The sequence below is a fragment of the Ochotona princeps genome, chromosome 8 (genome assembly GCF_030435755.1).
Source record: "Ochotona princeps isolate mOchPri1 chromosome 8, mOchPri1.hap1, whole genome shotgun sequence".
In the NCBI taxonomy this organism is placed as follows: domain Eukaryota; kingdom Metazoa; phylum Chordata; class Mammalia; order Lagomorpha; family Ochotonidae; genus Ochotona; species Ochotona princeps.
Window position 1 is genome coordinate 54,261,249 of NC_080839.1, and position 26,192 is coordinate 54,287,440.

At 46.3% G+C, this 26,192-nt stretch overlaps 1 non-coding gene across 1 annotated transcript; it reads right to left on the reverse strand.

The window, feature by feature from the left end:
- Positions 1-15,572: 15,572 nt before the first annotated feature.
- Positions 15,573-15,680, reverse strand: LOC118760727 (U6 spliceosomal RNA). Its single transcript, XR_004996955.1, has one exon. It is a non-coding gene; the product is annotated as a U6 spliceosomal RNA (small nuclear RNA).
- Between the last annotated feature and the right edge of the window lie 10,512 nt (positions 15,681-26,192).

A 26,192-nucleotide genomic window follows, 5' to 3' on the forward strand; every position in this document is an offset into this window, starting at 1 on the left:
TCCGCTGAGATTTCTGGAAAGAAGCAGGTAGATGAAGAAAGAAAAGGAAAAATGTCCTATAGTCTGAGACTTTAAATCAAGCAGAGCCAGTAGATATTCGAAGGGCTCCCAGAGAGTAGCCCTCCATCTAGGTTGCAGCGTGAGCAAACTTCCCTCTGGGGAAGACTGGTAGGTTCCCTCGGGCATCTCTTCTCCTTTAAGGGCTTGGCTTGAAGACTGTCATCCTCGCAAAGCCCTGAGCTCTCAGAGAGAAGATTCCAAACTAGGGTTGTTGAACACTTCCTCTGTGCCATGCACTGTCCTAAGTACACTGTCCTGGGAGTGAATGGAATAGACTCAGATCTCTGCCTCCTTGGTGCTTATACTCAGGGAGAATAAATGCACATGTGAAAATTAGGTAAATTCCGTTGAGACAAGCAAAGCAGGATTAGGAGAGGGGGAGCAGGGCAAGCTGTGCTTACAGTCGGCCTGCCCTGGAAGGCCTCTCTAAGAAGGCAAGCAGGAAGGGCTAAGACACGTGGGGAGAGGGCCGGGGGTTATTATCCAGATGTGAACAATCCATACTCTTTCCAACTTGCTCCCTCCTAAAAGCCACTGGCAGACCCTGCCTGATGGTGGAGACTGTGGGTGAAGGATTGGAAGGTCAGCTTTTGGTCATGGGGGCTCAGGTATGGGCAGGTGGAAGTTCAGAGTTTTCTTGGGGCAACCTGGGTCACCATACTGGATGGGGTCAGCCAGGGAGGGCTTCCCAGAGATGACTTCCATGGATAGGAGGGACAGCCACGGTGTTCTCTGCATAGGCAAAGCATCACGAACACTCTTTAGGACTTTACTGATGTGGGAGGAAGTCCCATCACTGCATTGGAGGCTCTCTCCCCAAGCAGGGACTGTGCAGAAGCCCATGAGAACTGTTGCTGGTCTTGTTGCACTAAGAGAACAAGCCCAGGCAAAGCCCCACTCTGGATTCTCCATCTGGGACCCTGTTTCCTTAGATCCCTGTTAAGCCAGGCTGGGTCTGTGCTTCCTTTTAAAGTAGACTCTTTGTAGAGTAGACCTGCTCCTTTCCAGCCCCCCACCTGCTTTCCCTAAGCTCTCCTTAAGCCCCCGTTTCCTAGGAGGGTAGAAGAAAGCAGCCCAGTGGACATTGTCTGGGATGCCGATGAATGGGCTAAAGATAACCCCTGGGTGATTTGAGACTTGCAAATCTTTATTACTGAGGGCCTCTGAGCTTTAGAATCTCTGCAGCAGAGGTTTTTGTTTTTATCGGGAGCACTATCTTTTATGCATCACTGAATGTGGGAACATCTGACCAGGTCATCCCCAAGCTGCAGAACGCAGCAGGGTTGTGTCATCAGACTGGAAGGGATTTTTCCCTCATTATCCAAGCAACACCTCTCATATGAGGACTTGCTTTCCTCAGAGCTCGTGGCAGGAAGCCAGCAAGAAGTTCAGGGGAAGGAAATGTCTTTTACTACATTCGAGAGACTCTTGTAATACCTTTGCAGCCAGAGATCTTAATTTCCTTGCCTTGATGTGATTATTGCTGGGGGACACTGTGGCCTGAAAGCTTTTTTAATGGGAACAGAGAAGCAGAGGCAAGTTGGTGTGATGTATCCTTCCTGCATGGCAAACATCTCCTATGCAGTCTAATCTGTCTTGCAAATCCACGGGCTCTGAAGATTTTGGATTGAATACCTCGAGAGAAACACGTGGTGGGCAGAGCAAGATGGTAGTAAATATTGAAGTCAAGTCTCCTCAGCCTTGACCCTTATATTTTCCGGGTACTGATACTCCTACACATCAGAACTCATTTGAGATGGTGGGAGTAGTAAGGAAAATAAATAAATAAATAAAAAAAGAATGAAATCAGTGCAAAATGGAGGGGAAGACATATGGGTGTTTCAGCAGGCCAAACTGTCGCCTTATTGGTCTTGCTGGTCAACAGAGAGCTGCTCTCCGAGGAAACATCGCCTCCCCCTCCCTATTTATGGCAGGCCATTGGTTAAGCACTGAGAATGCACCACACACACTTCATATGCAGCCTTGAGTTAAATTGTCACATCAGTTCTATCATGTTTATCTAATTATTCAGTTCATTTTACAGAAGAGGAAAGTGAGTCTCGGGAAATTCCAGTTTCTAGCCCAGGACTGCCTTGCTGGTAGCCATGAAAGCAAGATTTATAGCCAGGTTGAAGATCAAGCAAGCTCTGAGGATTAGTGCTAGGTGGCCTAGCCCTTTGCTTTGGCAGCACAGCCCTAATGAAGGGTAGTGGAGAGCAGTCCGTACTTCACACACCCCTGCTCAGCAGGTGTGGTTCCTTTCTGGAACTGCCCAGAAGTGTGGCTCAGGACCCAGGGCCTTGAGAGCTGGCATCTTCTCAAACAGAATGGCATGAAAATGCCTGGTACTCTTGCTCCCTACTCATTGATTCTTTCAAACTTTGCTGAGGCTCCAACGTTTCTGATTTCCCAGGGAGAGCGGGAAGGTGAGCTGTTCTGCAATAATTCCTCTGAGTGTCAGTGACATAAGAAGCAGAGGCTGTACCTTCCCCACAGCCAGCTCAGGGAAAGATGAGCTCTGTGGCCTGCGTCATTCTCTTAAAGGCACAGCTACAGCAAGGCCTCTGCATTGATTTGGAGAGTCTGGAATGTGGGTCGCGACTCTCTGGTTGAGTTCAACTTAGCCATTACACCTGATCCCCTTCTGCAGGGAGGGGACAGGTCACAAAGGCTGCAGGTACGAGGAACAAGACCACTGGTGGAATGGCCCAGTTGCTAGCAGAGTGTAAGGAGTGGTTTGTCCCTCCCTGATGCCTGGGGCATTCTTTTGTACACTTTCTCAGGATCAAGGATGTATATCTATACAGTGGGGTGGGGGGCGAGAGGTAGGGAAATTGCAAAAAAGTTTGGCATAATCATCACTCAAGCAACTCCTAGAAGTCCAACTGCAGCGAAGGTGGAACGCGAGGCCTAGAAAAATTTAAGGCTGCAAATAATTTGAGAGCTCCCAGTGAGATCCCTGCTCAGGGTCAATATCACACTTGTCGGTCAGCCCTCCATTCCCAGGAGAGAACAGGACTTGTTCTCTCTCTAGTCTGGCTCATTCTTTGTGTATTCCCAGGGCTGGGCACACAATAAGTACTTAATTGCTGTTTGCCAAATCAGTCAAAAAGGAGGCATTTAGAGGGCAGCTTCAAGGTCATTTGGAAAATGGCCTTTTTTGTTTGATCAGACCTTGGATTCATCACAAAACAGAGGTGGGGGCCCAGTGTGGTGGCCTAGTGGCTAAAGTCCTCGCCTGCACGCGCCGGGATCCCATATGGTCACTGCTTCTAATGCTGGCATCCCCGCTTCCCATCCAGCTCCCTGCTTGTGGCCTGGGAAAGTAGTCGAGGATGGCCCAAAGCTTTGGGACCCTGCACCTGCGTGGGAGACCTGGAAGAGCTCCTGGCTCCTGGCTTCGGATCGGTGCAGTACCAGCCGTCGTGGTCACTTGGGGAGTGAATCATTGGACAGATCTTTCTCTCTGTCTCTCCTTCTCTATATATATGACTTTGCAATACAAATAAAGAAATCTTAAAAAAAAAAAAAGGTGAACACTGCAGGGGCTGCCGTCTGTGAGGAAACTGTAGAATACTGTGGGAGAGGCAGAGCCAAGGCCTTCCTCCTAAAATCAAGTGGAAAGAGCACAATCCGGAGACATCAGGATGCTTATTATTAAAGACTCAAGTGGTCTACTTGGAGGTCCTGGTCTAGCAAGCTTTACGATCAAGCTGATGGCCAAGATCAGAAGAAATCTGGCTTGACCAAATAGAGTCAGAAGGGGCAGATTGATGTAGAGAAGGGGCTGGTTGCATTCAGGCGTTACCTTTGAGAAAGTGCACCTGCCCCAGCCACGCCACAGTGCTGGGCAGACACTCTGGCTATGGATGGTGTGTCTCAGTGCGTCCTCCAACTTGACCAACTTGCCCTTAGCGTGGTTTGATTGCACTTTTCCTGCAGCTTTCTTAAGGGTGCTAAGCTGGGCCTCTACCTCATGCTCCTCCTGAAGCTGACAGGTCTGCCCAGGAAGCATTTGCTCTTGTGGGGAGATCCTCACCAGTCCCGGTTTCTAAGTTCTTTGACAGCCCTCAAGTCTGAGCTTGCAAGAGCTGAAAGGGCTCAGCCAGTCCTGGCTGCCCTGCCCTGTCCAACCTGTATCCCTGGTCCTGAGGGCAGATACCTTACTCAGAGAACTGGCAGGGAAGCTTCCCACACAACCAGAGAATGGGGAGGGATTCCACTGCATAAGCAAGGTGCTCATTAGCGCAGACTAACAAGGTGCTTATTTTCCCAGTTGTGGCAGAGTACCTGATCAAACCTCAATATGCAAGTGTGTTCATTTTCTCCACCCTCGTCCCAAACATTGCCAAGCCTCAAGCATACACAGCCTTAACCTGACCATCACAACTGCCACCGGGTATGGGCGGGAGGGAAACAATGTGTAGAGACACTGCCCCAGATAAAATGATTGTCTTTCCTCTCTGCCATGCAGCCCTCCAGCAGAATTCTGACTGCTGCGCTAATTCAAGATTTCATTCTTTAGCAGCAAGCTCAAACTCCCCGTCTGGACCCTGTCACCTAAACTTGCGGTCCAGGTAGCCGGAATGTCTCCAATGGCTCTCTCCTGGCAGTGGGGACTGGCAAATGCTGCTGAGGCCTAAATGTTGTCCCTTCAAGTTGTTCTAGCATCTGAATTTCCCATTCTTCTCGCAGCTCTTTAAAAAGGTGACCAGAGCTGGTGTCTGGTGCAATGGATAAGACATGGCTTGAAATATACGCATTCCACATGGGTGTGCCTGGGTTCAAGTCCTGGCTCCAGGTCCAGCGCAATGGCTCAATAGCTAAATTCTCACCTTACAAGTGCTGGGATCCCATAAGGGTACCAGCTCATGTCCTGGCTGGTCCATTTCCCATCCAGCTCCCTCTTTGTGGCCTGGAAGAGCAGTAGAGGACAGCTTAAAGCCTTGAGAGCCTGCATCCACATGGGAGACTCAGAAGAAGCTCCTGGCTACTGGTTTTGGATCAGCTCATCTCTGGCCAGTGCGGCCAGTTGGGGGAATAAACCATCAGACAGAGGGTATTTCTATCTCTCCTCTCAGTAACTTTGCCTTCCAGATGAAAATAAATTAATCTTAAAAAACAAAAAAGATGAAGTCCTGGGAGGGTTAATACAGCAGCCATGGGCCCAGTATGGTAGCCTAGTGGCTGAAGTCCTCGTTTTGTAATGCCAGGATCCCATACGGGCTCCGTTCGTGTCCCGGTGGCTCTGCTTCCCATTCAGCTTCCTGCTTGTGACCTGGGAAAGCAACCAAGAACTGCCCAAAGCTTTCGGACCTTGCAACCTGCATGGGAGAGCCAGAAGAAGTTCCTGGCTCCTGGCTTCAGATCGACTCAGCTCCAGCTGTTGTGGCCACCTGGGGAGTGAATCAATGGAGGGAAGATCTTCCTCTCTGTCTCTCCTCTTCTCTATGTATCTGACTTCTCTATGTATCTTAAAAAAAAAAAAAAAAAAAAAAGAGTACAGAATGCTGTTCTCATCTGTGGCCTGCTCTGAATTGCCCTGGCTTCATTCCTGCCTCCCCTCTCAACCACTCACCTTGTCTCTGGCTTCTCCCCCTTCCTCTTCATTATCCACATTGTTGGGAGGGGTATTTTCATAAATTACAAGCTTTAGCTTGTCAAAGTTTTTGGCACGGTGTATCTCAGTGTTTTGCCATCATTTCAGTAGGATCTCCAGGCCAAAGGATGATTTGCGTTATAAAACCCTTTGTGACTTGGCTGTTGTCTGCTTCCCTGGCTCCTGGCTGTAGGGATGTCACGGGACACCCCTGGCTCCTACCTGGCACCTCACTGTAGGGATGTCACGGGACACCCCTGGCTCCTACCTGGCACCTCACTGTAGGGATGTCACGGGACACCCCTGGCTCCTACCTGGCACCTCGCTGTAGGGATGTCACGGGACACCCCTGGCTCCTACCTGGTACCTCACTGTAGGGATGTCACAGGACAGATAACACAGTGCTTTGGGTTTCAGGCCTTTGCATATGCTGGGTCTCCCTGCAAATTTCTCTGCACTTGTCTCAGACAGACCCTCTGTGATCCCTACACAGTTTACCAGTCTCTTATTTATTTGTTTTTCTATTGCTACACTCCTCTGTGAGCTCTTCACAGTGTGTGTTTCTGTCCAGAGGCTGAGCAGCCACAGGGCAAGAAGTCAATTGGTTCATTTTCACTACTCTTTCTCTTGCCCCTTGGCACAGCACAGGCTCATTATGAAGTGAAAGGGAGCAGCTGCACTCAGGGGGTCAGGGGCTCTGGAGAGCACACCCCAGACCCAGGCAGCTGGCATGGCTGGGGGTGACAGCTCCCCAGGAGGGTCTAATGTGAAGCCAAGCTGGGGAGCCACTGGGAGTGGGGTGCAAAGTGGATGACCCTGGGACTCCAGAAGACCTCAGGTTTCCCTACCGCCTTAGGGTTCATTTCACCATCTTAAGCGCTTACTCATCTGGCCTCAATATCTCGCATCTTTACATTGGGAAACCTGAACCAGAAGATTTCTACAGCCCATTGCTCCTCACAGGTCAGAACACATTCTTTGGTGAAACCTGGGTGCTGGGGGCCCAGCTACCTGGCTGTTGAGGCTTGCATGTTCTCATCACCTCTGTATGGGCCAGGGAGAGAGAAACCTGCCGTGCGGTTTGCTCAGCTCATTCTCCTTCAGCCCTGTCTTTCCTGTGGGCTGAAGGAAGGCGGGTCGGCGAGGGGGAGTTGGTGTCTTTGCAGGCCAGCCTTGCCAGGAGCTAGGAGGGTTCTGGGTCCAAGGGCTGGCTCTTGCATTACTGAGCCAGGAGTCTCCTCCCTACCCCGACTGCCCTGTTTGATTCATTTCCTATGTCTGGAGAGGATTGCTTTCAGGAGTGAATGAGCCGCACCTACTGTGTTTTCTTTCCCAAATGCTCGGCTGCAATTTTGAGAGCATATGTAGGAGTGTACAATAAAAGCAATAACAGTTAAACACACACACACACACACACACACACACACACGTCAATTCCCTTGTACTTGGCTAATGCTAACAGATCAGAAGCCACAGAATGCTCGGAGAGAATCTTGATTGCTGTGAAATTCAGACTCCCTGGTTGGACATACAGGGATTCTCCAGCCCTTAGTCACAGCGAACAGGAGGAGCCTCTTGCAACCCTTGCAGCTCCTATCCAGTGCAATCCAGTGTGCCCAGCCACAGGGGACACTTTGTTTATGATGATGAACAAATACTGGATCCAGATCCTTCCATTTTCATTTGAAATAAACCAGACTGGGGCATCCGCACAGTTGTTGTGAATTTGATGTCTTGCAAATGAAAGGGACTCCAACTTGGACAAACATAATCTTTTACTCTGCCATCTGTTGTCCTGGTTTCCATCTAGGGATAGTGAACAGACAGGGCTTTCCTGGAAGCTGATTGCTTTTGCAAGAGAGGAAGTGCTGTGACAGCCAGCTTGGGGTCCTCACATCCGTGCACTACCACATATGCCCTATTTCTACCATTCTGTATTCTCCATGATAATTAGGGAAAAGTAACCTGATCCTATTTTCTGTTCTCAGTTCAGTGCCATTTTTGCAGATTCTTGGTTTTTAACTTGAGTTGTACATTGGAATCTTTGAAGGAACTTTGAAAATGTGCTGTTGCTTGGATTCCACCCTTTTGAGATCTGATTTAATCGGTCCAGGTTATGGTCCCCTTGGTGATATCGATGCAGAGTCATGCTTGAGAAAGACTTCACAGAGCATTGCAGAACTTGGCTTGTGCTGTGCTACAAAAATTATTCATAGAAATTGAATATGCTCTTGTGAGTCTTTTTTTTTTTTTAAATCAACACTGAAACGCAGGCACGGTGGCCAAGTGGTAAGGCATCGGTCTCGTAAATTCAACACTGATTGAATTGTTGTAGATATGTGCAATGTGTGTAGTACTGAAGCCAAAGCCCTATAACATAAAAGCAGAGCCCATGGCATGTCGTTTTCCCTTGCTCCAGTGTCCTTGTTTGTCCTCCAGTGAAAGGAATTCACTGAATTGAGGGAAGGCAAACTGATCCTCTAAGGTTCTAATCACAGAGAGTCACCTGCTCCATTGTAGATAAGGACCTTAATGGCCAGTCTAAAGTCCTGCAGAGAAAATGTAACTATATTCAATGTAACCCCCAAGACAGGCTGGAGCCTACCAGCCCATCATAAATTCCCTAAAGATCACAGCCTTAGGGCCGACGCTGTGGCTTAACAGCCTAATCCTCCACCCCAAGTGCCAGCATTCCACACGGGCACCAGATTGTGTCTCGGCTGCTCCACTTCCTGTCCAGCACCCTGCTTGTGGCCTGAGAAAGCAGCGGAGGATGTCCCAAAGCCTTAGATCCCTGCACTAATGGAAACCTGGAGGAAGCTCCTGGTTCCTAGTTTTGGATCGGCTCAGCTCCAGCCATTGCAGCCATTTGGGGAATGAACTAGCAGATGGATGATCTTCCTCTCTCTGCCTCTCCTTCCCTCTAAAATCTGCCTTTTGAATAAAAATAGATACATAATAGGAAAAAGAAAAGGATCACAGCTTTGCTGACCAATCAGGAACCTTGTACACATAGACCTCTCAGCTCCAATTTTGTGTCTATGAGAGCCTTCACCCCCAACTCCTCTGGCAGCTCAGGGAATGAAGCAACAGCTGTCTGGCATCTTGCTCTGTACTTTGCAATAAATGCCTATGTTCCTCCACGACCCGAGTGTCAGTGATTGGCTTCTCTATGCACTGAATGAGTGGACCTGGTTTGGTGATCATAGAGAACAACCCCAATTTTGTTTGGGGAATTGGCAACAATACCAAGAAGAACACAGCCATGTTCTTGCTTTTCTGAAATTATAATTTAGTTGGGCTTGTCTTCCATATCCTCTTTTACTTAAAAAAAAAAAAAAAAACAAAGAATTTAGTTATTTGAAAGTCAGCAATATAGCTGTTCTCTAGCCCGGAAGAAGTGAGATCCCACTCTGAAGTGCAATTCTGCTCTCATTGCGCTGGGGATGGCTTCATCCGTCTCCCCGCAGTGTCAGCCTGCCATCGCCAGCTGCCCACAACATGGAGAAGGATCCCTGGGCTTCAGGACTTCAGCATGGAAACACTTAAGGATGAAGGGATGCGGAGGCAGCTTGGGAGCGTACCTCAAGACCGAAAGGCACTTCCTACAGCTGTGTGACAGCCCCAAGGCAGTGATCCCCTCTTCCCTGAGGTTCCCTGTCTTTCTCTCTAAGCTTCTGGACCACCTCTTTTAGCAAGGGACCTGCCCTCGCATGCAACCCTGTGCAGAAGCTGTTCAATACACAGAGTGTTCTTGCCTCCAGGGGATCATATCTTGTCCCTTAAACAGCCCCCTAAATCCTTCACACCCTCTAGAGGCTGTCATACATGTAAGGATGAGGAGCTAATGCCCTTCTAGCCACCCTCAGGAGCTTAGCGGTAAAGTGTGAGCGACTCAAGCTTTCATAATACTGCACCGATAGAACCTAAAAGGTAAGGGTAGAGCTTTAATTTCTTTAGTAAACCAAATGCACAAATTGCCAGTATTCATTCAGTTTTGGTTGGTAACAATAGCAACTTCATAAGGGTCTACCTAATACTTTAGAGTTGACGTGTCTCTCATTTGTATCAACTTCTGAAATTTGATTATTCCATTCATTCAGTAAATATTTATCATGTTCCTACTTTGTATGATGGAGTTGCTTTTTAAAAAAAAAACAACCTTTTTTTTTTGAGGGCTGATGTAGTGTTGTAACAGATTAAGTTGCTGCCTGAAACGATATGTCATATGGGTGTTGATTCAAGTCTCAGGGCTGCTCTACTTCCAATCCGGGTTCCTGCTAAACCACTTGAAAATGCAGCCGAGGATGGTCTAAGTGGCTGAGCCATCTATATGGGAGACCTGGTTGAAGCTTCTTGAACCTGGCTTAAATCTGCTTCAACCCTGGCCATTGTGGCCACTTATGGAGTAAACCAGCAAAAGATGGAAGTCTCTCTCTCTCTCTCTCTCTCTTTGTAACTTGGTCTTTCAAACACATAAAGTAAATCTTAAAATGTTGATTTGAAAGACAGAGTAGCAGGAGAATTGGGGGCTGAATTTGAGGGCTGGGTAACGGGAGGGAGATAGATTTTTTTTCCCACCCATGCCTTCATTCTTCAAATGGTTGCAACAGCCAGTGCTTATCCAGGCTGAATCCCAGAATTGGGAACTCCACTGAGTCTGGGTGGCAGGAGCCTAAGCACTTGGGCCATCATCTGCTGCCTCCTAGGTGTATTAGCAGAAAGCTGGATCTGAAATGGGTTTGATTCCAGGCACTCTGGTATGGGATGTGAGCATGGCAAGTGATAGGCTAACCCACTGCACTGCAGTGCCTGTACATCCTGTCTCCTTTTCAATAAAGACTGTTTTCCCCTGCTTATTGTCTCCTGTTTTTTTCACTTCCATCCCTCAAACCCACTATTTACAGATTTAACTCTGCTCCCAAATTACCAGAGAGGTTAGTTAAAATGTAGATTCTTAGATGTCCTCAATGAATCTGAACTCAGCAGCCTATAATGAAGCTCAAATGATGCTTATTCATTGAAAATAATAAGCACCCATTGAAAAAATAAGCATCCAGGCTGTTCTGATACAGGTGAGGTGCTTATGGCCCTCCAGAAGTACCACTCTGGGTTGCTTGCTCAAGTGCTACCAGAGTGACTATGAAGCTGAAGCTCCAATCCCTTGGCTAACAGGACTGTCAATGATTGGCTTCTGCCCCACAATTTGGGCTTGCCATTTTCCCAAGAACACTTGCTCCTGGTCTGCTGAATACTTGCTATTTACCAAACCCCCACCTCTGGGTCTTGATCCGGTGCTTTTGTACCAGCCCCACCCACCAAGAGGTAGCCACCAATCAACAGGCTCACAAGGAGCCCTCATCTTCGCCAATTCTCCTCTTGAAGGCTAGACTACCAGCTTCTTTAGTTGCTATCTGACTTGGACTTCCCGATTCTCTGAAGGACTGGGCTGGCACTCCTCTCTGGCTCTCCCCATCGCTGTTTTGCTTAGCGTTAAGGTTCATGGCCAGTTTTTTAGGTGCACACGCTGAAAGGGCCTACTCTGGCTTCCTGGTGAGCAGGGAGGGACTCACCAAGCTCCGCCTTGGCTGTGTCACCTAAAATGCCCTTTCCTCACCCCTCAGCCAGAGCAGCTTCTCAGGCCTTGGCTTAAAAGCCGTGACCTCAAGGCCATCCTTGGAACAATTAGCGACTCCTTCCTCTGAACGCTTCTGGTATTCTGGGCACACTTGGAACACTGCCCTCATCACGTTATTGGTTTACACCTCTACCTCCCTGTGCTGCTGGGTCAGGTATTCAATGAGTGCTGCCAGAATGTTTGTGCCATGAACAAAGGCTTCCACTCGGCCTCACGAGGACATTCTGGGCTCCTTAAGCTAATTCCCCAGGGGTGAGCGGGGGGGGGGGGGCGAGAGTGCAACCACAAATCCACCACAGGACAAAGTGCAGAAGTGTGAAAACCCTAATGAGACTAGCTTTCCTCCTTCCCCGGTTAGGCTACTGCAATTGCAACTTCTCATGCTTATTTATAGCCTTGTCGCTCAAATTACTTTATGGATTATTTTATATATTGCATTATTACATGCCTTGGCATTCTTGCTCAATGTCACCTGACCTAAGAATTAGTTAGGCTTCTTAGAGTTGTGTATTAGCTAAGTAGACATCCCAGATGATCAGTGCAATGAGTAACGCAATTTGTTGATAAATAGGAAGAGGCACAGTCCTGCTTAAGGTTCACATCCTTAAAACTTCTGGCACAAAATCGTTATGCAAGAACAATATGACCTTATTATCATACTTTGGTTTTTCCTTTTTTTGTTACTCATCTCACTAGAGGTTGATCTGTGGAAACAGAAAAGTGTGTAAGGACAGGTTAGAAATTACCTTTTTGTTTTGTCTTGTGTTTTCTGCAGACTATGCCAAGAAGTGCTCATTAGAGGACACTTGTTTGTGACCTGGTCCCCCAGCATGGCCTCTGAGGACATGACTGAACCACAGTTGGGCGCTAGTTAATACTGCACAAAGACATGAAGTGAGTAAAAGGCCCAGGTTTCCAACTGAGAGACAAATAGCCAAACACCAGCAAAGCACTGGCCATGACCAGAATTGTCTCCTAACAGTTGCTGATTTGAATTCAAGGATAAAGACTAGGTTTGGCTTGGAGAAGGAAATATTTGCCATCTTTCTAGCAGTAACCTTGATAATACCACACTGAAAGAATTTTGGTGCTGCCTTTTATTTTATAGGCATTTGTATAACCTCAGTAGGCAAGGTTAAGCATTTTGACCAAGATTGTAAGAGGGAGAACTTTTCAATATAAAAATATTTAATGCACAGTATTGGATTCAATGTCCTGTGGAACAGCTAGAGGTACCTGTTAGATTGTTGTATCCAAGGTCATAGGTTGTGTTCCTGATTGGCTTACTTGGCCAACAGGAGAAAGGACTGTACTTTCATCTTCGCTCCTACCAGGACACATGCTTTCATAAGTATGTCACCAGTGTTTCAGGCAATCAGCTCTGTTGAACTTCTACTTTTGCCAGGCTCTGTTTTGATGCTAGCAATGCAGCCTTGACCTTCAGAACCCGAGATTGGGATAGCAAAGACAAACAAGTAAACACAGTGTGATAAGGACTTTGATAGAGGCATCCAGGGGCATGAACAGAACCAGGAGACTCATCTCTTAACTCAGAACAGGGACTGGGGTGAACAAAAGTTCCAAGAACCTTCCGATCTTACAAATCTTGGAAACCAGCTCAGCCTGTTGAAGCTAGGGAAAGGGTTTTTCAGAAAGAAGGGACAGCATGTACAGGCATGCACTGCAGTAAAGACCAGGACACATCTGGGAAATAGTGATGGATCTAACTAACATGGTGGAATTTTTGAGGACAGAGTACAAGGCCAGAGGGGCAGGTAAGGTCCAAGCGAGAGTAACCTTCGGGCCTGTGCTAGAAAATTCACCCTTATCTTGACTGTTTTGATGAACCGGGCTAGAGGTGGTTCACAAAGGTCCCTTAGGAAATCACATGAAAAGAATATGTAGGGAGGGAGTTGCTTGCCAACAGAGCACTGGGTACCCTGATTCCCATAGGGAGGGGAAATAGCAGGATGTCAGAAAGGGCCAGAGGACCTCACTGATGACCAAGTCTATCCAGGGTCATCGTGTGAGCTCCCCGTGTTCCTTATGGGTGACCTTAAGCTGTCATCACAGCAACACCAGGAGGTGGGGAGTGACCCTCAGCATTTATAGACAACAAAATTGCACCTGTATATGCTACAGCTCTTATTGTGGGAGCAGGGATTTGCATTCAGTCTTGAATTTCACTGTAGAAATTATGAGCTGAAGCTCTTAGATACCCTGTTTGTGGAGGATTGACCTCATGCAGAATAGAGAGCAAAGTTTTTTTCCCCCTAAGACATAGGAGCTTTACAGATTGGAGAGTTCAAAGCTTTGTCCTCACTATGTAGTAACAGACAAGTGATCCTCTGTGTTCCAAGCCAACAGTCATTGGGGATTCTAAAAGTGGCTTATTCAAAGCTTTTGGCCTCCACCTCTTGACACAGCTGGGACAGAACAGTGAAATTATCTAGTTTTGGTAGATGGGGCTGGAGTAGGTGGAGCGCAAGAAAAAGTGAAGCGATAACTCTGGACTTTTTGATCACTTGGAGCATTCCCGTTTTGGGGGATCTGTTGGGTGGTGCTGTAGTTATACCTCCACACAGTGGCAACAAGCTGTGTTGCTTGTGGGCTGCTACTGAAGATTTGGGATGGCAGACTGGAAGAAAGGAATAAATTGTCAGGAGCTACTGTGGTTGAGTTTCCTACCATGTGGGATAAGCTGGGCTTCAGATAAGAATATGAACTTGGCCAGCTCTTGGGAGAAGCAGAGATTGGGGGAGATGCTTCCCCTGGTGTCAAATGTTTGTGGGGTCCTGCTGCCGCCCAGCCTTTCTTAGAATCCTAGGGAATGGCACTATAGTTCAACTGGCTAATTCTCCACCTGCAAGCACTAGCGTCCCGTGGAGATGCCAGTTCATGTCACAAACACTCCACTTCTGATTCAGCTTGCCCCTTATGGCCTGGGAAAGCAATGGAAGATGCCTTGGTACCTTATATGCATATGAGAGACCTTGGAAGAAGCTGCTGGTTCCTGGCTTCAGATCAGCTCAGTTCCAACCACTGTAGTCATTTGGGGAATGAATCAGTGGGTGGGAAGTCTTGCACTGTTTCCTTCTCTCTGTAAATGTCTTTCCAATTAAAGAAATTACTGATTCTTAAGGCATTGTGGCATAATGTAGTAACCTGTTGTTTTGAATACCCACATCCCATATTGGAGTACGGAGTTCAAGTTTCGTTTATCTGTGTGCCCAATCCAGCTTCCTAATAACACTTGGGAGGCAACAAAAGATGGCTCAAGTATATGGGTTCTTGTTCCCCAGCAGGAGGCAAGATGGAGTTCTTGGTTCCTGGTTCTGGTCTGACCCAGGTCTGGTTGTTGTAGCCATTTGGGAAGTGAATTAGTAGGTGGGATATACCCCACTTTCTGTCTCTTCTTCTCTTTTCTGTTACTTTGCCTTTCAAAAAAAAACCTGGATTATTTTATTTTCCTTTGAATCCTAAAATGTCTCCTAATGTACATCTGAAGCAATGTTTTCTTTGATATAGGTGTTTTTTGTGTTTTGTCCTGATTTCTGAATTCCATGGCCGATTGCTAGAGTTGTAATTGGCTCCCAGCTTCAAAAAAAAAAAAAAAAGCAGTAAGATTTGGGGGAGATACAAGTGCTTCCCACTGAGGTGATGCTAAGCCCACTTCCGTGTGACTAGCTACAAAAAAGGCTCCCACAGTGAGCAGGGAGGCTCTCAGCGGCAGGGATGTTTGTGCCAGGTCTGTGTGGAGCTGTTTTTTCAAATGCTATGTTTATCTTAGGGTCTCATTAGACCATGTAGCCTGACTGGTAAAAATATGTTGGCTGCTTCGGGTTCTCTGTGCTGTAGCTGGGTAGTTGAAGGCGTGAGACTCCAGGAAGACCTTGCAATCATCTTTTCTAGGTGTAACAACTGACTGACTCGTCATTCTAGAAGGTGGATCTAGAAGTTGTATCCAGAAGCTGATCCTTTGGGAGGTGGCAGGGCCTCACTGTGCACTGATGCCGGGATGTAATCACAAGGAAGTGCTTGAGTAAGTACAGCCCAAGGCTGGCTGTCAAAAGCAAGGACACAAAATGGGTCATTTTCTACTGCAGTGCAGGACCCAGACACAAAGCTCAAGGGTTCCAGGCAAGCTATAGGCCAAAATGGTGCTGGGAGACACGCCTGGGTCGAAAACAAAGGTAGACAACCCAAGATGAACTGGTTGCCAGTGAGCCTGACATGCCTCAGATGTCATGTTTGAGGACAGGCCTATTAAGATAAAGACACTAGTTACAGGTAGACAATGTCATGTGTCATCTTTGTGCAGGGGCCATGCTAATCTTCTCTGGATTGTTTCAATTTTAGTATATGTGTTGTCAAAGCAAGCACTATAAGTAGACAATTTTAACAACCACTTAAGGATGAGGTGACATAACATACGTGGCTTTGGGGGTGAACCTGATTTTTCCCCAGGTCCTTAATGCCAGCCCCTTCCTTGGCCATGGAAGCCACACAATCATGAAGCAGAGCACAGCCCACTGGTGTTCAGGGTCATGCAATGTGTGGTGAAGCAACAGAAAGGGAACCACATGCAACATCTTTATTTACCCACACATTCGGCTGGTATGGGTGAAGACAACAAACATGATCAGGGCTCTCTGTGGAGGCGTGTCATGACATAGACATTGTTGCCCAAAAGCATGATTTTTGTTCTAATTGCTGTCTGCCACCCACTAATCAAACCAGTTGAATAAACAGTGATTCTCTCTGACACTCACTAGCCCAGGCCAAATGCTTTCAGGTCTGTCACTTCTCCTGGCCCAAGAGGATTTTCCTGATGTCTGTGAGGATAGGGATGGTTCTTGAATCTATAAGCCTAGGGGCTCTGAACAACTTTCTTGTAGCCTAGTGAATGGAGAAGGAAACAGCAGGTTGACCTAAACTGTGATGAGGATCACACTGGAGTTGGGGAGAATGGGCTGGACTGTCAGAGCAAGGCCAGAGTGTGCAGCTGAAGGAGTAATCCTTCCTTGGAGGACCCTTCTTCCCCACTGGGAGGCAGAACCTTCAAGTCTGATGCTTAGCTCTTTTTGTTTTCTTTGTACACAAGGCTGCTTTGTAAGTTGGATCAGAGAGAAAATTAGACCCTGTTTGGAAGGTAGGATGTTTGTTCTATGTGAAAATGGTGACATGAAATTATTTCTATGTGTGTGAGCTATAAAGAATGCCATCAAGACCGGAACAGGGCATGCACAGCTAGTAAGGAACGGGTTTTTCTTTCCTCAAGGTCTGACCCTATCTGGCAGCACACAGATGTTGTCCAGAAGACCATGGTACTGTCCTGGTGAGAATTCTCTGAGCTCCTCCTCAGCGACAAGGCAAGTTCAACCCTTCTAAGTGATATGTGCAGCTTTTCCTCATGTCACATCACACTTCCTGCCTTAGCTCCTAGGTCCCATTCCCAGATCACAGGAGACTCTTGCTGTGTAGACCTGCATGTGTGCTGCCCCAGACCCAAATTGCTTCTCTGTCTGCTTGGTTGTGATCCATTCACCAAAGTGTTTTAACACCCAGTTCAGGGTGTGTCACTGAGATGCTCTCCCTGGCTCTCCTGGGTTCCTGTTGCCATGGGCAGCCTTCTATTATCTCATGCAATCTGTAAACCATCCTTTGAATGTCCCCAGCTCACCTCCACATGTCTCCCCCAGCCTCACCATACAAATGAGGTCACATAAATAGTTAAACTCCAAGTCCTCACTGAGACAGTGGCAGGAACTCAACACCTTGTCCAAGTTCCCTCTTACCTAGTTTCTTCCAGTGCATCTTCAGGTGAGGTTGAGTTTGTATCGGTCTGGGTCTGCTCAGTCTACCCCTGTAGTTCTAAGGCTGACACATCTCCTCTGGTCTTAGAGGGTGTTGAGACCTTGTTAGCACTGTGCCAACCCTAAGAGGGTTACAAATCCACTCTTGAACCTACTTGAACCAAAGCTCTGGGAAGACAGATAACCTCCTACTTGACCTCCACACTTCATTATTTTCAGTGACCCCAGGCAGAGTTCTGTTTGAGTTTACCTTACAGGGACTTTTGTGTCAAACAAGAGAGGTACTTCCTGGCACTGTCTGGTTAGAGCCAGCTTCTCTCACCACCACTGGAAACACTGTGTAAAGCATGATGCTGGTGGGTAGTTTCCAGAAAATACTACATGGGTAGCAGCAGTCTCTGGAGGTGTGTATTACAGTGGCCCTGAGTGCACCTATTTCCCACACCTCTCAAGACAGGAAAGTTTAGAAAGCCCAGGAAGTTCATGCCTCTCTCTTGGCCAAGGCCCTCCTTCCAAGTCCTCATTGAAAACTTTACCTTCAGAGTCTTTCCAGCCTGCCTGACTGAGAAGGGGTGATTGTGTGCTTTACCCACAGAATGGGTGTCCTGATGGGCTCCAGTAATTGAACACGCACACCACCCATGACTACCTTCTGCCACATCATTGTCCACACTCCAAGGCCTGGGACGAGGTCTTAATTCATCTTTACATCCTTACACCATAGCAGTATTAGTTGTGAGTAAGTGGATGCATGACCTTGGCTTGGAAAGGGATGTGTAGGCAATTTCTCAAAACTTGCCAGATTTCCACATCATGGTTCTCCTCTACTCCCTTCACCATGGGGTTCCTCCCTGTCTATACCACCACCTCTTCACCTAGCCAGGAATGGCTTAGCCTGGTGTTTTCTACCTTCTGTTTGATCATTAGAAGCATCAGGGGAATGTCAAAGATACAGGGGGAAAAGGGTGGGTGAGCATTGTGGCACAGCTGACTGCATCCCATATCAGAGTACCTGGATGAAGTCCCACTGCCTCTCTTGATCCAGCTTCCCGCTCATGCACTTGGGAGGCAGTGGGTGCTGGCCCAAGTGTTTGGGCTCCTTCCACCTGTTTTGGAGATTTGGGTGGAGTTTTAAGCCCCTTATCATTATGCAGTTACCTAGCTGTCCTCCTCGCCTTGTCCTGGCCCAGCTGTAGAGAGAGAGAGAAACCGATCTTCTGTCTGTTGGTTCCCTTCCCAAATGCTCCCAAGAGTATGTCATTGGGGCCAGCTTGGTGGCTTACCAAGTTAAGCCTCTATCTGCTGGACTGGCACCCCACAGGGTTCCCAGTCACTCTATTTCCAATCTGGCTCCTTGCTGATGCACTTGAGAAAGCAGTAGAGGACAACCTATATGGGAGACCCAGGAGAGTCTCTAGGCTCTGGCTTCAGATCAGCCTAGCTCTAGCTGCTGTGGACATTTGGGGAGTGAACCAGTGAACGAAATATCTCTCTTTCTCTCTGTGTAACTCCGTCGTTCACATAAAGATTAAAAAGCAAATCCTAACTCCCCCCTCACCCCCCAAAAAGTATGCCCTGGGCAGCTGCTTCAGGAACATCTATGTGCCTGCTCTCAGACTTTGGTCTTGCATTCAACAGTTGCTTCATCTTTGTTGGGCCTTGAGTTTGCTGGACTACCCACATGACTTGCTAGGCTCTAACAACTGCTCTGCCATCCTGACTGTTCACTTACTGCTCCAGCTGGCTGCCATCCTTGTCAAACCCAGCTGACCTCTAGTTTAATTTGCGTTAGTGAAGGAGATCAAACTGAGCTTGTGAGTCGATGTCCCAAGGGCCTGCACCCACCCCAGAGGGCAGCTGGGCAATTGCACAATGCTTTGGGCAATGTGGCCAGGCCATCAGAGTAGACAGCAGCCTCATTTTTTGCTTTTCTGCTGTCTGTGGCTGTGAGGCTCCCAAAGCAGTTTCTACTTGAAGATTCACTCATTAACCCCACCAACATGGCTGTCATTTCCCAACTTCTTCTGTCAGAAGGCCAGAGGATTAATTAAAGTGCCATAACCTCTCTTTAAATGCCCCATCATTTTAGTGGGAGTGCTTAAATGGGGCTCTGCCCAGGCAAGCCAATTTGTTTCTCAGGATCACAGCATGTCAGAGATGGCACACTAGCCCTCATCTAGCCAGAGACCCTCCAGCCAGGCGTTGTTAGAACCATGTGTTGAGGACTGAGGAGGACTCAGTAGCATCTCTAAAGAGTGGCTCCACCATTCATGATGATAACATAGCCAGGGTTGAGCCCTGCACACTAATTAAAATTCCGTTGCTTTCCATCTGAGAAAATTAGGCCTGAGCTGCTGGTCCTATTTAGTGTTAGGTTAGGGGTGATTGAGAGAGAAAGACAGACTTAATTCAGGCAGAGTTTTACTAGGAGGAGAAGCTCTGACGGACTGATGGGAGATGTCCCAGGATCACTTCCTTATGGCGGGGGTATCTGTGTGAGGGAAATGGCTGTCCGGGGTGTACTGCACTGGGCTTTGACACATCTTAGCCACCAGGGATGGAAGAAGGCAGCAGCTGCTCAGATTCTGCTGCAGATTGACTGTAGCAAGTGATCTGTAGTGGTGCAGGGTACTCATGGGAGTGGGCTGAGGCACGGCCTCAGGGCATTCCAGACATTCCTGATGAGATAAGGTCTGGATGACCACAGGGATTCACTCTCACTTTGCCTCCGGCTAGCATCCTGTTCTACCCAACTTCACACTTAGAGATGTTGAAATATCCAAAGAACCTGGACAGAATACAATCTCAAAGTTCTGGTCTTTTCCCTCCAAGCAGCCCTCTCTCTGAACTTCTTACCCCCTATGGTTTTCCATTCCTAAGTCAGAAATCTTAGAAGCCGTAGACTTTCCTTTGTGACCCCCTGCCCTCAACTCTTAATTTGCTGATTCTAGATAGAGGAACTAGAGCAGCAGGGGCTTTGCTCTGGGCCACCATGTAGGTAACCCTGTCCAGGGTTTTTTTTTTACTGCAACAATCTGCCGACCTTGGATTCTCACTTGGGAGACTTCCAGGAAGATTGTCCTGTTTCTAAACTGGAAATTGCAGCTCAAAGCTATAGCCAGTCTAACTGGCAGGAAGCTGCACTTCAGTATTTCATTGGCTCCCTTTGATTTTGTAAATGCTAAATCATGGTGACCACATCATGGGGCAGAGCAGTGGAAGAACCAGAGATAAACAGGCTGGAACTTGGAGGAAGGAAGCAAAGGACATAGGGTGCAAAGTTTCAGGAGGTGGACCCAACTGTGGGGGCCCTTAGCCTTTCTCTTACCTGGTTTTGAACCAGGAAGAGGAAGGCAAGGAGGAAAAATTCCATTTTAGCTGAAGAGCTAAATCTAGAATTTATTCCAAGTTAAATGTAGCTGGAATGCTGGCATGCCAGTCTTGTGCCTGCCTTGGGCACTGACTCCAGCTTAAAGACCTGTGACCTTGCAAGTAGAGGTCATAGATGAATGTCCTCCAGGGATACTGAGGCAATGTTCAGCTAAATTCAACTTTTGTCCCTACTAAGAAACCACCTGCTTCACTGGCCTCTTGGAGGCTTCCAGTGAAAGTGGCCTCTAGACAGGCAGAGAACAGGGACTCCTCAGAAGCAGCCAGACTAAATATTTAGTTTGCTATTTTTGTTCTTTTTACTTGGAAACTTGCTTCGGAGATAAGGCTGGGTCCTTAGGTTTTGCATTGTTTCCAGTGTACAGGGCAAGGCATCAACTCAAGGGCAAGGGTGTTTCCTTTTATGTTCAATGTTTTGTCCTCTTTGACCTCACAACCTACAGTCAGAGCTCTACACCCTTTGTGTGATGTGAACGGCAAATTCCTTGGGCAGTTGGCACACATGCAGCCAAAATGTTTCTTACTGAGAGCTGGTGCTTTTCCCAACCTTATTCCCAGAAAGCAACTTGACATCCCTCCAGGCAAAATTCAAGCATCACAGTTTTTGAGATACATGTCTGGCCTCTCCTACCTACAGGTGATGCTCTGTTTGCTATCAGCTGATAATAAATTATGCTGTGACATTTCCTGTGTGGTTATATTGCAATGTATTCGGGTTCAATGCCATGTGGGATGGAAAAACTGGTGAAATCCAAATAAAATCTGCAATGCACTTAATATCATTGTACCCATGCTGTTTCTTAGTTTAGATAAATGTACCTTGGTTGAATGAGATGTTAGCATGAGGAGAAATTGGGACACGGTTATAGAGGAACTGCATTTATGCTTTGTCCTGTAACAAAATTGTAGGAACAAAGTTTTAGAGCCTCAGTCTACCTCTTACGAGTTAATAATTCTTGGATAAATAAATGAACTTGAGTCAGGTTGGCAGTGAAGGGTGAGAATGCTTATGTGGTCAGGGCTATCTTCATCCACCAAAATTGATCCTCCCTCTTTCTACAGAGACAGAATGTGGCTGTCCATCCACATAGGTGACTGTTTGCTCTTACTGACTCTGGAATCCAGCAAATGCTGAATATGCACTTCAGACAAGAGGGGACTCACACCAGCGGGGCCCTGATGGAGATGGGTCTGAGTGGTGGTTCCCTACTTCATGGAATAACATACTGACTCCCCTGGAAGCTTGGCAAAAGATCATGTCCTGGACAATTCAACAAGAAAAGTCAGAGGGTAGGAGCCTGGCATTTGTACTTCTTCAACTTCCCCAGGTGGCTCCAATGTGCACCCAAACTAGAAGTCCTGCAGACTCTTCCCACTCTACAGGGCAGATACCAAGTTTCTGGGATCCAGAAGCGGTGTCTTTGGGAATTGAGAATTCTCTAAAGGCGTGCATTAAAAGGTTGATTTAAGAGGATTTGAGAAGTTTAGTTTCTTCTTTGTGAACCCTTTCTAGCCTTGCTTCATTTTCTTCTCCACACAGGAATCATCACACTGTGAAATGTTTTCTTTTCTGGACTGGGAGAAACAGACTGCTGGAAACCTAAGGTAATAGGAGAGAAAGTAGAGTTAGTGCAACTGTGAAAGAACTTTGGCCACAATAAATGCAGCTGTTTAGAAAAGTACCCATGTATGTTGTAAAGAGTTAGAAATGTAAAGAAGTATACATAATAAAATTTAAATCATAACATGAATTTCAGAGAATATTAATTTACATTTTGATATTGTTATCTCTCCTTTTTATTTACATGGAAGTATGATGATGCAGAATGTAAAGTATTGTTATCTTGCTCCACCACTTGCTAATGTTCTGTACTTCACACTGTTGAAATCCTTGTGTGACTATATAACAATCATATGCTTATTCAATATTTTATTTGCTCTTGCATCATTAAATATTTTTTCTACTTTTTAAAGATATATTTATTTGTTTATTTGAACGTCAGAGTTACAGAATCAGGAGGAGAAACAGAGAGAAGCATCTATCTGGTGGCTCATTCCCCAAATGGCCACAGCAGCCAGGGCTGGGCCAGACCAGAAACAATAGCTGGGAACTTTATCTGGGTCTTCCTCGTGGGTGCAGGGACCCAAGCACTTGGGCTGCCTTATGCCACTCTCACAGGCACTGGGGAATGCAGCAGCCAGGACTCAAAGAGGCACCCCTATGGGATGCTGGTATTGCAGATGGCAGCTTTTACCTGTTTATGCTGCAGCTCCAGCTCCTGTTTTTCTTAATAATAATAATTATAAGCTGATGTCTTTGAACCAAAATTCTTTTAAAATCTCCTTTCAGGGTTTCATGGGCTGGCATTGTGGCATAGCTGATAAAGCCACTCCCCGTGACACTGACATTCCGTTGGCTGCTCTACATCTGATCCAGATCGCACTGTGGCCTGGGACAACCAACAGAAAATGACTCCAAGTGCTTTGGCCTCTGAAACTCAGCTAGGATGAACTCAGCTAGGATGTCTGGATAAAGCTCCTGGCTTTGGCCTGGCTCAGCCCTAGCCATTGTAGCCACTTGAGAAGTGAACCAGAAGATGGAAGCTCTGTGTCTCTCTGCCTCTCCAGTTTTTTCTGTAACTCTTTGAAAACAAATAAACAAGTCTTTAGGAAAAAACCTCCTTTCTGTGGGGTGTGTGTGTGTGTGTGTGTGTTTGAACTTCCTTTAGAAAACTGAGGGCTTATTTTCTCATAAAGTAAATACCCAATCATGCATATTGTTTGAGAAAGTATTGCTTGTTTTTTTAGTGAGAGCTAGGGGCCTTGACAAATACCTACGGCTTCCTTCTATTCAATTTGTACATTTTGGTCCAAAGATTTCGTAACTCCGTCGCCACCCTGACTATTCCCTGGGGTTCGGAGAGAAAAAGAACAAAATATTTTTTTAAAGAGCAGGGATTGTACTCTTAATGTGTCATAAAGCTCCATGTATGCTTAAGGCTCTATCTAAATAAATGACACAGGCTTAGATCTTGTGTGGGAGGACTCTTGCCTGCTGTGTTTCTGGGACCCAAAGCAACTGTCTACACACATGTTTGTGAATGGTTCTTTGAATTAAGACCAAGTAAGGAGGCAACACGCTGACTTTTTACACAGTCCTTTTTTGAGATCTGGGGAGTAAGATGAGGAAGAGTCAAGAGGAGCAGGCGAGAACTGAGAGTGGAAAGAGGAGAGGCCTCCATGGCCCTGAACAGAGCTGAGGCTGTGGGCTCACGGCCTACCCTGGGGATCCTGGGAAGGCGCAAACACTGACTCAGCATGTGCGGGGTGAGGCCCAAGACTCTGCATTTCCATCAGCTCCCCACACCTCCTCCTGGAAGGAGCCACGTCCTTCCCTGAGATTCCTATTTTACATGAGCACATGTGCGCTCTTTGCTCCCACCGTTCATACGACCTGGGTCTCTGTCACCTCCTGCATCACCGATGGTGCTTTTTGTCAAAAAATGAGGAAGCTTTCGCACAAAGCTCCTTCGGCATTGCAGGAGAGACATCTCATCTCCAAATTTCTTCCAGCAGCTTCTCCCTTCCTTCTACTAGGACTTTATATGTCTCGGCCTTGGCTTTCAGCCCTTTCTTGGATTGAATCACTCATTGATTTAAATTTTCTGTACTTCTTTCTCTATCCAAAATGGTTTTATTCACCTAGAAATTTTAATGCATAATCCTTGCTCCAAAATCAATTTTCCACTAAAAATAAAGATTTATTTATTATGATCTGAAAGGCAGATTTTACAAAGAGAGGAGAGACACAGAATTAGATCTTCCATTCATTGGTTCACTTTCCAGATGGCCACAATGACTACAGCTGAGCGGATCCAAAGCAAGAAGCCAGGAGCTACTTCAGAATCTCCCTCATGGGTGCAAAGGCACATCCTTCACTGCTTTCCCAGGCCAGAAGCCAGGAGCTGGATCAGATGTAGAGCAACCTTCATGCAAAATACAAGATCAATAGATATATAGGTAGACATGTATACTCACCTAGAGGAACTGACTAATGGAGACTAGCATACTGAGAAGTGAAGATACAATGTAGTATGCATCTTTACTCCTGACTAAAGATAGACTCCCAATGAAACTATGAAACATATCTTGACAATAGGACGCTGAACTTTCTACCATTGTCTATACCTACAATGTTATGATACACTTAAATAGTAGAATTATGGACTTGTGACTGTTTTAGGAGGATTATACTATTGTAATAATATAGGGTAAAATGGTGGGAGTTGGGGAAATAAGGAGGGTAGAAGGGGAAACTTAGCCTATGGAACTGTATCATGAAAAATAAAAATTCAAAAAAGGTGAAGCAGCCTGGCCATGTATGGCCTAGCACTTACATGGGATGCCACCACTACAGGCAGAGGATTAACCTTTATACCACCAGGCTAGTCCCAGTCTTCTACATTTTCTTTCTAGTCCCACCTATGAACAAAACTAAATATGAGATCTCCCAGTGGTGGAGGAGTTTAGATTAGATTCACTTTATAGCTTTTGTTCATCTCTTAGAGCACCTCTCTATGGAGTTATGGTCACAATATATGGCATCCGGAAAGCCTGGAGGACTGTAGTGTCTTCTCTAGAATGCAATTTCTAGGCCACTGTGCTGAACAGTAATATTCAGACTTGCTATCAATGATTTAAAATCCTCTTTGGATGACACTAATTTTCAAGGCCACCAAATTCCTATAACTAAGAATGTTGCAGGCTTTGCTGTCCAAATGTTTGATACTGTGACCTGGAAACAATGATTTGAGTGTGAATAACCAAGCACGCAGAGCCATGCCTAACACCATCTCTCAAAGCTCCATAGGAAACTGTAAGCAGTGACTAAGCCCACAGAGCTCCAACAGATCTTTCCAGCTCTGACTATGCATTTACCTCACATAATCCTGACAGTATTTTGGTGAAACCCTCATTAAATGACTCCGTAGTGTGCCAAGGGAAAAAAAATAGACAGTGTTGTTCAAAAGTTGTCTACCATACTAACAAAGGAAGCTGTTAGCTGATGTTTGCTCAAGTGCATGGCACAATGATAAACAGAGCTTATAGTAATGGGCCCAAAACACTCACTTAGGTACTTACTGAGTCAACAAAGAAAGTGGATTTTTTTGCTTAACATTATTCCATTGTTGAATCCTTTGGAATTTTGTACTTGGCGAATTAGCCACCCATGGCTAATAATACCTGAATTGACAGATCAATGACCAGTTTATCCACGATTGTAAACAAGAAGGCCTTATAATCACCATTTCAAGATGAAAGAGTTGAAAGAAAGACTTGCACAAGTCCACAAAGTGGAAGAGGCAGGGCAAGAACCCAGACCTCCTTTTTTTGATGATGGCTCATTATCTGATCAAACAAGAACATCTACTTCTTTTACAACCACTAATGAATAAAGTCAGTGCAATGTGTGACTGTCTAGCATGAACATGCTGACAGAATTCTCATGTCTAAAATTCACATGGGAATTGTCTTTATTTGTGGATGATTCACATATAGTCATTTTTCTTCTCATACTTTCCATGAGTCAACTTAGAAAAAAAAAGTTTGTTACTTTCAAATTACAGCCAGTTTCAATTCAATTGTATTCCACAAACATCAATTCATTATGCACCTGTTTATTGTGGTA